The sequence below is a fragment of the Crocuta crocuta genome, unplaced genomic scaffold (assembly GCF_008692635.1).
Source record: "Crocuta crocuta isolate KB4526 unplaced genomic scaffold, BGI_CrCroc_1.0 scaffold531, whole genome shotgun sequence".
NCBI lineage: Eukaryota > Metazoa > Chordata > Mammalia > Carnivora > Hyaenidae > Crocuta > Crocuta crocuta.
The window spans coordinates 2,602,671-2,617,658 of record NW_027531997.1 but is presented as its reverse complement, the minus strand read 5'-3'; the positions used below and the strand labels follow the sequence as shown (position 1 = coordinate 2,617,658).

At 41.1% G+C, this 14,988-nt stretch overlaps 1 pseudogene; it reads left to right on the top strand.

The window, feature by feature from the left end:
- LOC144240766 (uncharacterized) overlaps positions 1–14,988 on the top strand; it is a 34,649-nt pseudogene that overhangs the window by 4,109 nt on the left and 15,552 nt on the right.

Here is a 14,988-nt window from a genome sequence, read left to right as displayed (position 1 = left end):
GAGCTGAAATCAAGAGTCAGACCCTTAACCGACTGAGCCACCCAGGAGCCCTGGCACAATGCTTTCTGTTTCATTGTCTAGCTTGTTCTCACTGGGAACCCCTCAGGCATTCCCATTTTAGTTATTATGTATTCCCAGCGTTGAATATCTTATCAAAATCTGAAATGCCTCTCTTCTCTATGTTCCCCTCCATCTAACTTGCTATTTATAAAATGAATGAAATAAAAATTTCAAAACACCAAGAAACTGCTGTCAAAGAGTTTCTATACAGCTCCCTTTTTTTTTTCCTAATATAATATTAATAGTTAAATATCACTTTCAATGATTTTCAGATCTCTGTTAGTGAAGACTCTTTCTTTGTTTTTGTTTTTGTTTTTTTCCCGGAAGTCAAAATAGTTTTTTATCTCTTCCAAATGGAGGGAGAAAGAAAAAACCAAGCCCAAAGTCAAGCTTCATAGAAATATAATGGTAACTGCTTTGGAAGGGAAAATTGTCATGATCTCTACCTTATTACCTTTCCTGAGGCAATACTCATTGACAGTAATGAAATTCATCCCCATTCGAGGCATGAAAAGATTTGTTTCCTATTCTATAATACAAACATCAAAAGTTGTATGCACCTGGGCACCTGTGTGGCTAAGTTGGTTAAGTGTCTGACTTCACCTCCGGTCATGATCTCAAGGTCCGTGGGTTTGAGCCCCACGTCGGGCTTTGTGCTGACAGCTCAGAGCCTGGAGCCTGCTTCAGATTCTGTGTCTCCCTCTCTCTCTGGCCCTCCCCCACTCTCACTCTGTTTCTGTCTCTGTCTCTCTCAAATATAAATAAGCATTAAAATATATACATAAGAAATGATGGGACATTGAGGACAGGTCCAGCTAAGTTCCTCCCTGTTTACCGTAGCTAGTCTACATCGTTATGTAATCATCCATTATGTAATCACCTATGATGCTAGCTCTCCTCTTGGAGCAGATTCTCTGCTAATTTCTTTTTAGCCTAAAGGCAGTTAAAGGGCAAAATAAAGGGGCGCCTGGGTGGCTCAGTCAGTTAGGCATCTGACTTGAGCTCAGGTCATGATCTCGCGGTTCGTGGGTTCAAGCCCCCCATCGGGCTCTGCGCTGACAGCTCAGAGCCTGGAGCCTGCTTCGGATTCTGTCTCCCTCTCTCTCTGCCCATCCCTGCTCGTGCTCTGGCTGGCTGTCTCTCTGAAAAATAAATAAACATTTAAAAAAATAAAGGGGGAAGTAAAATGCTTTGCCTGAATCTTCTGGATTTTAATTACTTTTTAAAATTGTGTACTNCACCTTAATTGCTTTTTAACTCAAAATAATATTACTGCCAAAGTGGCTGATCTTGGGGTGGTCTGCCCTTGGCCTCGACACGACTTTCTAGCACTGATCCAGAATTTATTCAAATTATCATATTCCTTTAATTATTTAATCAGAATTGGGGGCAACGAAGTGTTAATTACGTGGAATAAGATTACCATCTTAAACAGGAAGTCCAAAGTGATTTATACTAAAAGTGTCACAGTCTATNAAAAAACCTCACCATGGGGCGCCTGGGTGGCTCAGTCTGTTAAGCATCTGACCCTTGGTTTCGGCTCAGGTCATGATCTCATGGGTTCGTGGGTTTGAGCCCCACATCATCTCTGTACTGACAGTGCAGAGCCTGCTCGGGATTCTCTGTCTCCCTTTATCTGTCCCTCCCCTGCTCATGCTGTCTCTGCCTCTCTCAAAATAAATAAACCTAATTTAAAAAAAAAGAAAAAGAAAGAAAGAAAAAAACTGAGGTGCTTGGGTGGCTCAGTCAGTTAAGGGTCTGGCTTTGGCTTAGGTCATGATCTCGCGGTTTGTGAGTTCCAGCCCCGCATCGGGCTCTGTGCTGACGGCTAGCTCAGAGCCTGGGGCCTGTTTCGGATTCTGTATCCCCCTCTCTCTCTGACCCTCCCCTGCTCACACTGTCTCTCTCTGTCTCTCACAAATAAATAAAACATTAAAAAAAAACATTTAGAAAGAAAAAAAACTTACCACAAAACATTATATATTTGACCATATTTTGTATTATTATAAGGAAAATAAATTTGAGCAGTTATAAGAAATGTACTGGATGGATACCTTTTTAGATAAGCATAGTAAAATAAACCACCCCAAGTATTATTATAAAAAATCAACTAAAAAAAGAGATGTGAACAGAATTATACAGTTGTTGGAGAGGAAGAACTTCTTCTGCCCTTAAAAGTCGTTCTAGCTGTGGGTGCCTGGGTGGCTCAGTCAGTTAAGTGTCTGACTTCAGCTGAGGTCATGATCTCACGGTTCGTGAGTTGGAGCCCCACGTCGGGCTCTGTGCTGACAGCCTAGAGCCTGGAGCTTGCTTCGGATTCTGTTTCTCCCTCTCTCTCTTCCTGCCCCTCCCTGGCTCTCACTGTCTCTCTCTCTCAAAAATAAATACACCTTTAAAACTTTTTAAATAAAAAAAAGTCCTTCTGGCTGGACTCAGAACCAAATGGACAGGGGACGGATGAACAGGAGAAAGTCAGATTTCGTTTTGTACGTGCTAGGAATCCACACACACGTGAAATTCCAAAGACAGGTGACAGGAGACTTATATAAGTTCCTGAGCTAAGGAGAGAGAGTGTTCTCTACACGGTCATAAATTTGTTGTCAGTCATAAATTAATCTTTTGTTAATCTTTTGTAGAAAGCTGGCAATTCAAAACTGTATCCCTCAAACATATTTGACACGATTAACCATGTACCTTTGCTATTCCCTTTATTGAGTAAACAAACCATTGGAATTCCTGGAAGAGATTGTCTGAATTATCTTCAAACTACATCGAGGCTTTCAGTGGTAGGTAAGCGTCGATTACAGTAACCTTTGTGATTGTCTGAACCTCTTCCACATGAGGTTGTAGGAAAAATTAATCGTGTGAAAATTCATGAAGGGCAACCTCACTAAAATGCAGCTAAGAGGTTCAGCACGTTGGGCTTTCAGGCACTATCATTTGTCATCAAATGATGACAGGGCACCTGGGTGGCTCAGTCAGTTAAGCATCCGGCTAAGCTCAGGTCATGATCTCACAGTTTGTGGGGTCAAGTCCCGCATCGAGCTCTGTGCTAACAGCTCAGAGCTGGAGCCTGCTTCGGTTTCTGTGCCTCCCTCTCTCTCTCTCTGCCCCTCCCTGGCTTGCAGTCTGCCTCTCTCTCTCTCAAAAAATAAATAAACATTTTTTAAAAATTTAAAGAGCATTCTCCTTCCTTGTTACCTACTTGCCTATGGGTTTGCATTACTTATCTTGTCCCAGATCACAATTCTTTGCTATTCCCAAATAAAGTCATCTTTTGCTGGCAAAATTACTGACAGTTTTTTTTTTTTCTTTTGAGGTTAACAATACTTGGTGATCAGAAGTGGGATCCAAAGAAGACTCCTAACAACTCTGAGACTGGTGGGCAAATAGGTGTCGGTACCCACAGAGCCAATGAGACTCACTGCTTTCCTGCTGACCCTGGGGTGTGAGGGTAAGTTTTCGCCCAGGTTGTGAGCTGCATAATTTGTGTTTGAGATCTCCAGGCTTTATTGGGGACCTGTTCTGAAGCCTTGTTTATATTTTTTGTACTTTGTTTTCTGTTTTATCTCAGAAAATACTCATTAGGCCTTCGATTGGACTCCTTTGTGGAAGCTGACTGCTCCTATTCGAAGTGTGCCAATTGGAAATATGGAGGCTTTGGTCTGACTCCCTTTTGGGACCGGACTGCTCTAGTTGGAAGTGTGCCTTTGGAACCGGTGTGGCCTTTAGATAGACTCCTGTCTGGGATCAGACTCTTCCTACTGGAACTTTGCTAGCCTTAGGACTCACTCCATTCCGGAACTGGGCTGTTCCACTAGAATTCTGCTGGCCTTGGGTCTGATCCCTTGGGAGCCGGACTATTCTAATAATACCTAAACTGTGATGCTTAGGAATCTTCTAGTTCTTCTAAAGTAAAGCCTCTGAAATAGGATCCCAGTCGTCAGAATGCTTTGAGGGTGCCCCTCCTTACTGGGACACTGGCAGGTTTTATGTTTAAAACCTCCAGTCTCTCCATATGCACACTTATAACTAAATAGACCGCTGTAAGCAGAAGTCATTTAGAACTTCAGTGGCCATTGTGGAGAACTTTCCATCTCTCCAAAACCCTTTTTACTCAAAGCTAAATTTGAAGGCCATGACCCCTTAAAAGAAAAGGAACAAACAAAAAACAAACAGATGCTCATTTTAAGTGGTACCTTGAGGCTTCCAGATGTTTTCAGGATTCTAAATTTACTTCCTTGCAAAACACTATTTCTAAATTCAGCAAAATAGGCAAACAATTGAAAAAAGTCAAAATGGCTTTGGACGCCTCTTCTTCCCCTCCACCGTCTTCTTTATCTGCTGATACGTGGCAGCCATCTTGTGCTCAGGGCCCCTCTCCGGGACCATTTTCCTCTATCTTTTCTGAAGAACTTCCCTTTTTCTCCAAAGTTTTCCTCAGTCCCTCCTCTCCTGAACATATTAAAAACTGCCTTGTCATTAGACATTTTAGCTGCTGCACAAGGTGGAACTTGCACTCGCGTAAAAACAAAATGCTGTGTATACATTCCAGATTGCCATGAAAGCATTTCTGGATTCCTAATTGACATTAATCCTCAAATCGACCCTTTAAACAGTCCCTCTCTTTCCTTTAGTGATCGGTTACAATCCTGGAGGATTTCTGTCAACTACCCAAAGACTTCTCTTTCTTGTTATTCTAATTATGTTTTGCTATCTTCTCCCACGTCTGCCTGGTACCAAGACTCCATCACTACAATAACTTCAAGCCAACAGATGATCCTTTCTACTCAAGGCGGTTCACAGATGTTGTCCATGTTGGATTCAGCTGCCTCCGTCTTCTGTACCTCCCCGGTACCTTCCCCGATATTGAGCCATAGGTAGGGACATCTCTACACACCTATGGAGCCCCTACAGAAGATGAGACCTTCTGCCTTCAACAAGTTCAAAGATGTAAGAGTGGAAATTGTTCAAGGGGAATATGATGAGGGAGCATAAGGCAAGCTGAGGGCAAAGCACAAGCTGGCACACTGCCCCGCCCCCCCAGGTGGGATATGAGTGACAGTCCTCAGGCACTCCTGGCCGCCCAAGGACAAAAGAAAGGGGAAAACAAATGGTTAACTGATAGAGATCAGTTCATGCAAGACGTGAACCTCCATCAGTTGACCAATATGTTCGCAACTTACAAGAAAGAGGCAATCTTATCAATAGCCTAATCTCCAGAAACCTATAGACTCCATTTCCTGGAGCCCCTAATATTACCCTCCCTTCCATAGTGACGTGGGGAACAAAGACAAGAAACAAATGGCAGATAAAATTAAATTTCCTTATAACCTGCAGCCCATTGACAACTACTTGAGGCGGGCAGAGTAAAACGTTTCTCCAGGAACTCCCTACTGTCTCAATGCTAATGCTTTGCTAGAGGGAAAAACCACCCTAGGTTGACATTAGCTAGGCCTCAGATAATCTGTGAGTCTTTAGCATGTGAAAATCCCTTTAGGAAGAGGCGCCTGGGTGGCTCAGTCGGTTAAGCATCCGACTTCGACTCAGGTCATGATCTCACAGCTCGTGGGTTCGAGCCCCATGTCGGACTCTGTGCTGACTGCCAGCTCAGAGCCTGGAGCCTGCTTCAGATTCTGTGACTCCCTCTCTCTCTGACCCCCCCCCCTCCACCCCCCACTCATGCTGTCTCTCTCTCTCTCAGAAATAAATAAGAAAAACGTTAAAAAAAGAAAGAAACTTCCTCTTGCCTCTATCTCCCCCAACTCTATAGTATATAACCAGTTATTCGTCATCTTCAGAGCAGCTCTTCCTGCCCGCAGATCCCATCACCGTGCTTTAATAAAATCACCTTTTGGCACCCCAAAAAATTGCCTCTTTAAAGTTAAAACTTTTGAGGATCTAAATCAACCTCAAGTCTCTTATGTCTCCTGGGCAGAGGCCAAATTGTAAGCCACAGTTAAAAGTGTTTTCTAAAGTGACTGAGGACTCCCACAGATGTGCAGAAGAAGGTTAGAGGTTTGTCCAGAACCTTCAAGCAAATAAATAACAGTGTTATCCCTCTGCACCCTGTTGTTCTCTGTACTTGATCTATGCAGCGCAATTTTCAGTATTTCAGTTGAGAATGTTGTGGAATCTGGTCTGGATCACCTGGTGGAAGAACCAAGTGACACTCGGAGATCTTGGAAAGGAGGAGGTTTATTTTACACCGGTGGGCTCAGAGGGGGTCATTCCCCAGAGGTCTGAGCCCAGAGTATCAGCAGAGGGAACAATTTATAGCCTGTTACTTCCGCATTTCTCATGAAAGCCCGTGACAAGCAGGGTGGAAAGAAGAACCTGGAAGGGGGAGCCTTTGATCAGGGACAGGTATTTCCATATCAGTCCTGTCAGCCATCTTATAACAGATTTCTCCCTTTCAAGAAGGGTAGCCGATAGTTTTTTGCTCTCACTTGGGAAGAACAGAAACACCTGGACAGGGTTTCACAGAGTCCTTCCTACTTCTCACAAGCCTTNCAGAGGTCTGAGCCCAGAGTATCAGCAGAGGGAACAATTTATAGCCTGTTACTTCCGCATTTCTCATGAAAGCCCGTGACAAGCAGGGTGGAAAGAAGAACCTGGAAGGGGGAGCCTTTGATCAGGGACAGGTATTTCCATATCAGTCCTGTCAGCCATCTTATAACAGATTTCTCCCTTTCAAGAAGGGTAGCCGATAGTTTTTTGNCCTCTTTGGAGGAAAACAGCCTCCAATGAGAATAAAATTAAAAATGGCTCCTGTGTCCAAAATTTCTTAGATACCATACTCCTGTCAGCGGCTCTGGCTATTACGATTCCTGGGCATGCCAGACTTGACTCCATGGAAGCTAAAGGAATCCACCTTGCTCTTTCCACCAAAAATGCTGCTATGAAGGAAACCAATAGGTAAACCTTTGTCATGGTCCAAATAGGTGTTCTCCGAAATGATAAATTTTGGAAACATACCCCAAAAAATTGGTCCCAAAAAAGAGAAACACTATTAGAAATCTAATACTTGTTGGCTCAATTAAAAAAAAAATCTGGTGGGGCACCTGGGTGTCTCAGTTGGCTAAGCATCTGACTCTTGATCTTGGCTCAGGTCATGATCTCACAGTTCTTGAGTACGAGCCCCACGTCAGGCTCCTTGCTGACAGCACAGAGTCTTCTTGGGATTCTGTCTTTCCCTCTCTGTGCCCCTCTGCTTCTCTCACTCTCTCTCAAAATAAATAAGTAAATTTAAAAAGAGAGAGAGAGAAATCTGGTTTGGACCAAACCACACTCACCACCCCAATCAAGATGGTGTATATTGTAAAATAACAATAAACGCATTTTTAGAATGGAAAAAAAATGTATTTGGAGGAATAAATAAAGACAATCATTCAGGAACACGATGGGGAAAAAAAGAGCAATATGACGGTGTAGCCTTACCAAATAGTAAAACATATAGTGTCTATAATTAAAAGAGTGGCAAATTGGTATAGGAAAAAAAATGGAATTTAGACTCACCTGCACATGGCAATTCAGTATAATATAAAGATGGCATTCAAATCAGAGAAGAAAGATGCATTTCTTAATAAGTGATATTAGGATAGCTCAGTTTCCATAAGGAAAGCAAAATTATTTCCATTGATCACAACATACATATGAGTATATAAGAAAATTTGGGAGTGTTTTACTATCACCTGGAATTAGGAAAAAATGTTTAATTCTGACTCACAATCCCAAAGCTATATGATAAACAATAAGGAACTTTGATTATTTTTAAAATTTACATGTAAAGAAACACCCTAAGCAAAATTAAAAAGACTAATGTAAACTTGAAAATAATATTTTCAATATGTATGACGAAGAAAGACTCTCATATCTGAAGAGCTTCTAAATATTCAGGAAAAAACAATTCCATAGAAAAATGGGTAAAAGATGTATGAACAGAGAGTTCACAGAAAGAGAAATACAGGGGCGCCTCGGTGGCTTAGTCGGTTAAGCGTCCGACTTTCGCTTAGGTCATGATCTCGCGGTTCGTGGGTTCGAGCCCCGCGTCGGGCTCTGTGCTGACTGCCAGCTCAGAGCCTGGAGCCTGTTTCAGTCTGTGACTCCCTCTCTCTCTGACCCTCCCCTGCTCACGCTGTCTCTCTCTCTCTCTCTCTCTCTCTCTCTCCCCTAGAAATAAATAAAACATTAAAAAAATAAAATAAAATAGAAAGAGAAATACAAATGGTCCGTAACCATATGAAAAGAACTTCAAACTTATTCATATAGAAATTCAGGTTTTCAGATTCTGTGTCTCCCTCTCTCTGTGTCTCCTCTGGTCATGGTCTGTCCCTCTCTCTCTCAAAAATAAAGAAACGTTACAAATTTTGTTTAAAAACTTGGGGCACCTGGGTGGCTCAGTTAAGCATCCAACTTCGGCTCAGGTCATGATCTCTCGGTCCGTGAGTTGAAGCCCCGCATCAGGCTCTGTGTCTCTCTCTCAAAAATATATAAACATTTAAAAAATTAGAAATTCAAATTATATTTTGACTATGGAATTTTTCAAACATACTAAAATAGAATTATACAGTGAACCCCATGCACTTATCACTCAGCCTCATAAATTCTAGAAATGCAGCACTGTTTTCTGTAATAAGCAATCCCGATTAAACCACCATCTCCAATTCTGTGAGACTGAAACAAACATTTCTCCAGCTGTTAGGAATGTTGATGATGGAAACCAGTGAGCAGAGTCCCTTTCCCGGAACCGTTCTCAGCTTATGCAAGCAGCCGTGTTCAAAATTTTGTCCCCCTCTGAAGGCTGCCTGCATCCCATGGTGGCCAGTGAGAAGATACGAAGGACTGACCCTTTGCTTCAAATCGGGACATCACTTCCAGTCAACTTCAGCACTGGAATTCTCCCTGGGATCTGCTGAGGGCCCTTGTCCATAGACATCAAATTTTAACTTCTCCCTTTGCCCAACACCACTTGCATCAAATCAGAGTCTGTTTTCTGGGGAACTGACCTGCACCAAATGTGAATCAAACTACCTTGAGAAGTCATTTCTCACCTATCGGATCGGCAACATCCAAAAATTCTACAGCACACGCTATTGGCAAGACTGTAAGGGGAAGGTGTTTCTTCCACGTTGCTAGTGAGGAAGGAAAATGATGCAATTCATCTGGAGAAGAATTGGCATTATTTAGGGAAATTTCACGTACATTGACCGTTTAACACAGGAACCACTAGTTCCAACAAACTATCCCAGAGATGAACTGGCAAAAATATGGTGTGACATATGCACAAGGATATTCGTAATAGCAGAAGTCTGTAAAGGACCCAAGGATCCATCAATAAAAGACCTTTTGAATAATTAATGGTACATTCACATAATAAAGTAGTCAGCAGCAAAACAATGGGCTGAAGAAAAGTGCTACATATTTCAATGGGGTAATCTCAAGGACACATTGTTACCTAAAAAAAAACAAAAAACCAACCAATGTGTATGATATGTCACCTTTTATCTAAGAAAGGGGAAATACAAATGCATGTATCTTTTTGATTATTGAAACAGTGCTGAAAGAATTAAAGGAGGCTTAAATAAGATGGAAAGGTATATTATGTATTTTTTAATGCTTGTTTATTTATTTTGAGAGAGAGAGAGAGAGAGAAAGTGTGTGCACGCATTCATGAGCCAGAGAGGGGCAGAGAGAAAATCCTAAGCAGGCTCAGAGCCCAGCATGGAGCCGGACATTGGGCCCGATCATCATGACCTGAGCTGAAATCAAGGGTTGGATGCTTAGCAGACCAAGCCACCCATGTGCCCCAAGATATACTATCTTTATGGTTCAAGAAGACACACTATGGTAAAGATGTAATATCTCCCCAAATTGATCTATAAATTCAATATAACGCCAATGAAACCCCAAAAGAGTTTCTGTGGAATGTCACAAGCTGACCCTAGAATTTATATGGAAATGATAAGGACCTAGAATTGTCAAAACAACTTTGAAAAATAAAAAACTTGGGGCGCCTGGGTGGCTCAGTTGGTTGAGCGTCCAACTTTGGCTCGGGTCATGATCTCCGGTTCGTGGGTTCATGCCCCGCGTTGGGCTCTGTGCTGACGGCCAGCTCAGAACCTGGAGCCTGTTTTGGATTCTGTCTCTCTCTCTCTCTCTGCCCCTCCCCTGCTGATGTTTTTTCTCTCTCTCTCTCTCTCTCTCAGAAATAAATAAAACATTAAAAAAAAAGTTAAAAAAATAACAAATTTGGAAGATAACACTGCCTGTTTTCAAGGCTTTATTATAAAGCTACAGTAATCAAGACAGTGGTCCTGTCAGGAAAATAATAAGCAAATAGATCAATGAACAAAATTAAAAGTACGGCAGTACACACACACATCCATTTGGACAACTGATTTTTGGCACACACTCAAACACAAGTCAGTGAAGAAATTACAAGTTTTCCAACAAATTCTGCTGGAACAATTGCACATTCATATGGAAAACCTTAACTTCAATTCCTAATATACACCACATACAAACGTTAAATCATTAACCAAAGCATAAAACCTAAAAATATAAGAGTGCCTGGGTGGCTCAGTCAGTTGAGCATCCAACTCTTGACTTCAGCTCAGGTCATGATCCCAAGGTCGTGGGTTCAAGCCCCACATCAGGCTCTACACTCAGCATGGAGTCTGCTTATGATTCTCTCTCTGTCTCTCCCTCTGCCCCTCTCCCCTGTTTTGTCATTCCCTAAAAAATTAAAAATTAAAACAAAACAAAAAGCTAAAAATATAAAACTCTGGAAGAAAACATCAAAAGAAACCCTTGCAACCTTGGCTTACAAAAAGTTTTCTTAGATACAATACTAAAAACATAACCCATAAGAAACAAATTAATAAATTGGACTAGATCAAAATTCAAATTTACCACTTTGAAAGACACTCTTAGAAGGAGGAATAGATGAGCTACTATTGGGAAGATATATTTGCAAATCACATATCTGATAAAGGAGTTTTTCAGGATATAAAAAGAACTTTCAAACCTCAATAACACAGAAACAACCCATTTTTTAAAAAAAATTTAAATGTTTTTATTTATTTTATAAATTTTTTAATGCTTATTTATTTTTGGGAGACAGAGAGATGGAGTGCAGGCAGGGGAAGGGCAGGGAGAGAGGGAGACACAGAATCCAAAGCAGGCCCCAGGCTCTGAGCTGTCAGCACACAGCCCAATGCGGGGCTCGAACCCACAAACCGTGAGATCATGACCTGAGGCAAAGTCATACACTTAACTGACTGAACCACCCAGGCACTCCAAAAAACCACCCAGTTTTTAAAACAAGAAAAGGTTTGAATAGATCCTTAACCAAAGAAGATACATATTGTTCACAGATGACATGACTGTCTATGTAGGAAATATAAGAGCTGACAAGAATCTCCTGGAACTCATAGAAGTATAGGAAAGGTACAGAACACAAGGTTAATATACAGATATCAATTGCTTTTCTATATATTAGCTATGAACAAATTAAAAACGCAATACCATTTACATTAGCATCCCCCCAAAATGAAATACTTACGTATAAATCTAAGAAAATATGTACAATATCTACATGACGAGGGGTGCCTGGGTGGCTCAGTCAGTTAAGCATCCAACTCTTTGTTTCAGCTTAGTCCATGACCTCACAGTTCATGAGTTTGAGCCCCACATCGGGCACAGTGCTGGCAGCATGGAGCCTGCTTAGGATTCTCTCTCTCCCTTTCTTTCGGCCTCTCCTCCAGTCATGCTGTCTCTGTTCTCTCAAAATAAATAAAGATCTCTTTTTTAAAAAAGATATATATGAGGAAAACTACAAAACTCTGACGAAGGATTTCAAAGGAAAACAAAATGAATGTAGAGATAATCCATGTTTAAGGATAAGAACACTCTATCGTCAAGACGTCATTTCTCCCCAACTTTTTCTATAGAGTCAATGCAATCCTAATCAAAATTCCAGCGAGTGATTTTTGTGGTCTTGACAAACTAATTTTCAAGTTCACATGGAAAAGCAAAAGGCCCAGAATAGCCAACACAATATTGAAGGACAAGAACAAAGTTAGAGGACTCATGTTACCTGACTTTCAGACTTATTATGAAGCTACTGTAATCAAGATAATGTGGTATTGGCAAAAGAATAGACCAATAGATTAATGGAACAGAATAGAGAGCCCAGAAATAGACCCATATAAATACAGCCAACCGATCTTTGGCAAAGGAGCAAAGGTAATACAATGGAGCAAAGATCGTCCTTTCAAACAATGGCTCTAGAGCAACTTGGCCATCCGCGTGCAAAGAAATTAATCTAGACACAGACCTCACATCCCTTGCAAAAATTAACTCAAAATGGATCACAGATCTCAAGCTAAAATGCAAAACCTTAAAACTTCTAGAAGGTAATAGAACACCTAGGTGACCTTGAGTATGGCAATGACTTTCTGAAATAAAGTATGGTTGGTACACCATGTTATATTAGTTTCAGGTGTGTAACATAGGGATTTGACAATGTTATGTTATGCTCACCACAAATATACTACCATCTATCACCATATAATGCTATTATAATGCCATTGACTCCATTCCCTGTGCTGTACCTCTTATCACTCTTGCTTATTCATTGGATACAACACCGTAGGCATAATCCATGAAAAAAAATAATTGGTAAGCTGGACATCACTTCAATGAGAAACTTCTGCTCCGTAAAATACAATGTCAAGAGAATAAGAAGACAAGCTGTTGACCCAGAGAAAATATTTGCAAAAGATACATCTCATAAAGAATGGTTAACCCAACATATACAAGGAATGCTTCAAACTTAACACTAAGAAAACTAACATGCTAATTTAAAAATGGACCAAAGATTTTAAGAGATGCCTTGCCAAAAAGGTATGCAGATGGAAAATTAGCATATTAAATGATGCACCAATTCATATGTTATCAGGTAAATGCAAATTAAGACAATAATGGGAGGGGCCCCTGAGTGGCTCAGTCAGTTAAACATCTGACTCTTGATTTTAGCTCAGGTCATGATCTCATGGTTTGTGGGATTGAGCCCTGCATCAGGCTCCTTGTTGAGAGCACAGAACCTGCTTGGGATTCCTGTCTCCCTCTTTCTCTCTCTGCCCCTCCCCTCCTTCCTCTCTGTCTCTGTCTCTCTCAAAACAAATAAATAAAGTTTCAAAATAAAAAGAATCTTTTTAAAAAAGACAACAATGGGATATCACTACACACGGAAAAATAACAGCACCAAATGTCAGAGAGGATGTGGAGCAAAAGGAACGATCATTCATCGCTGGTGGGGATGCAAAATAGTCCAGCCACCTTGGAAGACAGTTTTGTGGTTTCTTACAAAACGAAATATACTCTTACCATAGAATCCATTGATCATGCTCGCTGGTATTTACCCAAAGGAGATGAAAACTTACGCCTACACAAAAACTTGCACATGGATGTTTATAGCAATTTTATTCATAACTGCCAACACTTGGAAGCAACCAGATGTCCTTCAACAGGTGAATGGATAAATAAACTGTGATACATCCAGATAATGGAATATTATTCAAGACTAAAATGAAATAACATGGAGGAAACTTATATGCACATTACTCACTGGAAGAAGCCGATCTGAAAAGGCTACATACTCTATGATTCCAACTATGCGACATTCTGGAAAATGCAAAAGTATGGAGACAGTAAAAAGACCAGTGGATGTCAGGGGTTTGGGGTGGAGACAGGAACAGGCTAAGCATAGAGGATTTTTAGGCCAGTGAAAATATGCAAAACAATACCAAATAGTGTATACATGTCACTGACATTTGTCCAAACCTATAGAATGTACACCACCAATTGAACCTTAATATTAACTATGGACTTGGAGCGATAAGGATGTATCAATGTTAAGTTCATCAACTGTAACAAAGACATACATATCTTTTGGCACAAGAAGGGTGATATTATTAATGGGAGTTAACCAATTTAGTATTTCTTGAAAAATATTTCATGTATCAGGGCACCTAGGTGGCTCAGTCCGTTAAGCGTCCAAATTCAGCTCCGGTCATGATCTCGAGGTTCATGAGTTTGAGCCCTGCGTTGGGCTCTGTGCTGCTAGTTGGAAGCCTGGAGCCTGCTTTGGATTCTGTGCCTCCCTTTCTCTGCCCCTCCCTCGCTCAGGCTCTGTCTCTCTCTCTCTCTCTCTCTTAAAAATATATAAAAACATTTAAAATAATATTTCACGTATCATAGCTAGAAATGGAATTTAATCATTCTACTACTCTTTATTAAAGAGAAAGGGTAAAAGCTACTAGAAAACCCAGAAAAGATGATAAATTGCCTTCTGACTGAAGTGGTCTGGTCCCCTCACTCTTAATCATGAAATTATAAAAATTATCATTCTCGGGGCACCTGGGTGGCTCAGTAGGTTGATTTTGGCTCAAGTCATGATCTTACGGTCCAGAGATCGAACCCCAAGGCAGGCTCTGCACTGGCAGTGGGAAGCCCGCTTGGGATTCTCTCTCTCCCTCTCTCTCTCTGCCACTCCCTTCCTCCCCCTCTTTCTCCCTCCCTCTCAAAATAAATAAATAAACATGAAATTAATTAATTAATTAATTAAATTATCATTCTCAAGTCATCCCTACCCCACCCCCACTTTCTAAGGATAAGCTGACTGCACTGTGGCAGACCTTCCTTCAGGACATTACGTATGNAGACCTTTTTTTCCAGTGGAGCAGAGAGAGGAACAAAACAAATGACTGTCCTGGTACATATTTTAGATGGAAGGGTCAGGAACGTTTCCTCTGGCATGGTAATATTTTAACAGAGACCCAAACAAAGTGAAGGAGTGCATCTGATGGATATGTCAGCCATAGCAGACAAGAAGTACAAGGGTCCTGAGGCGGGAGCATGTGG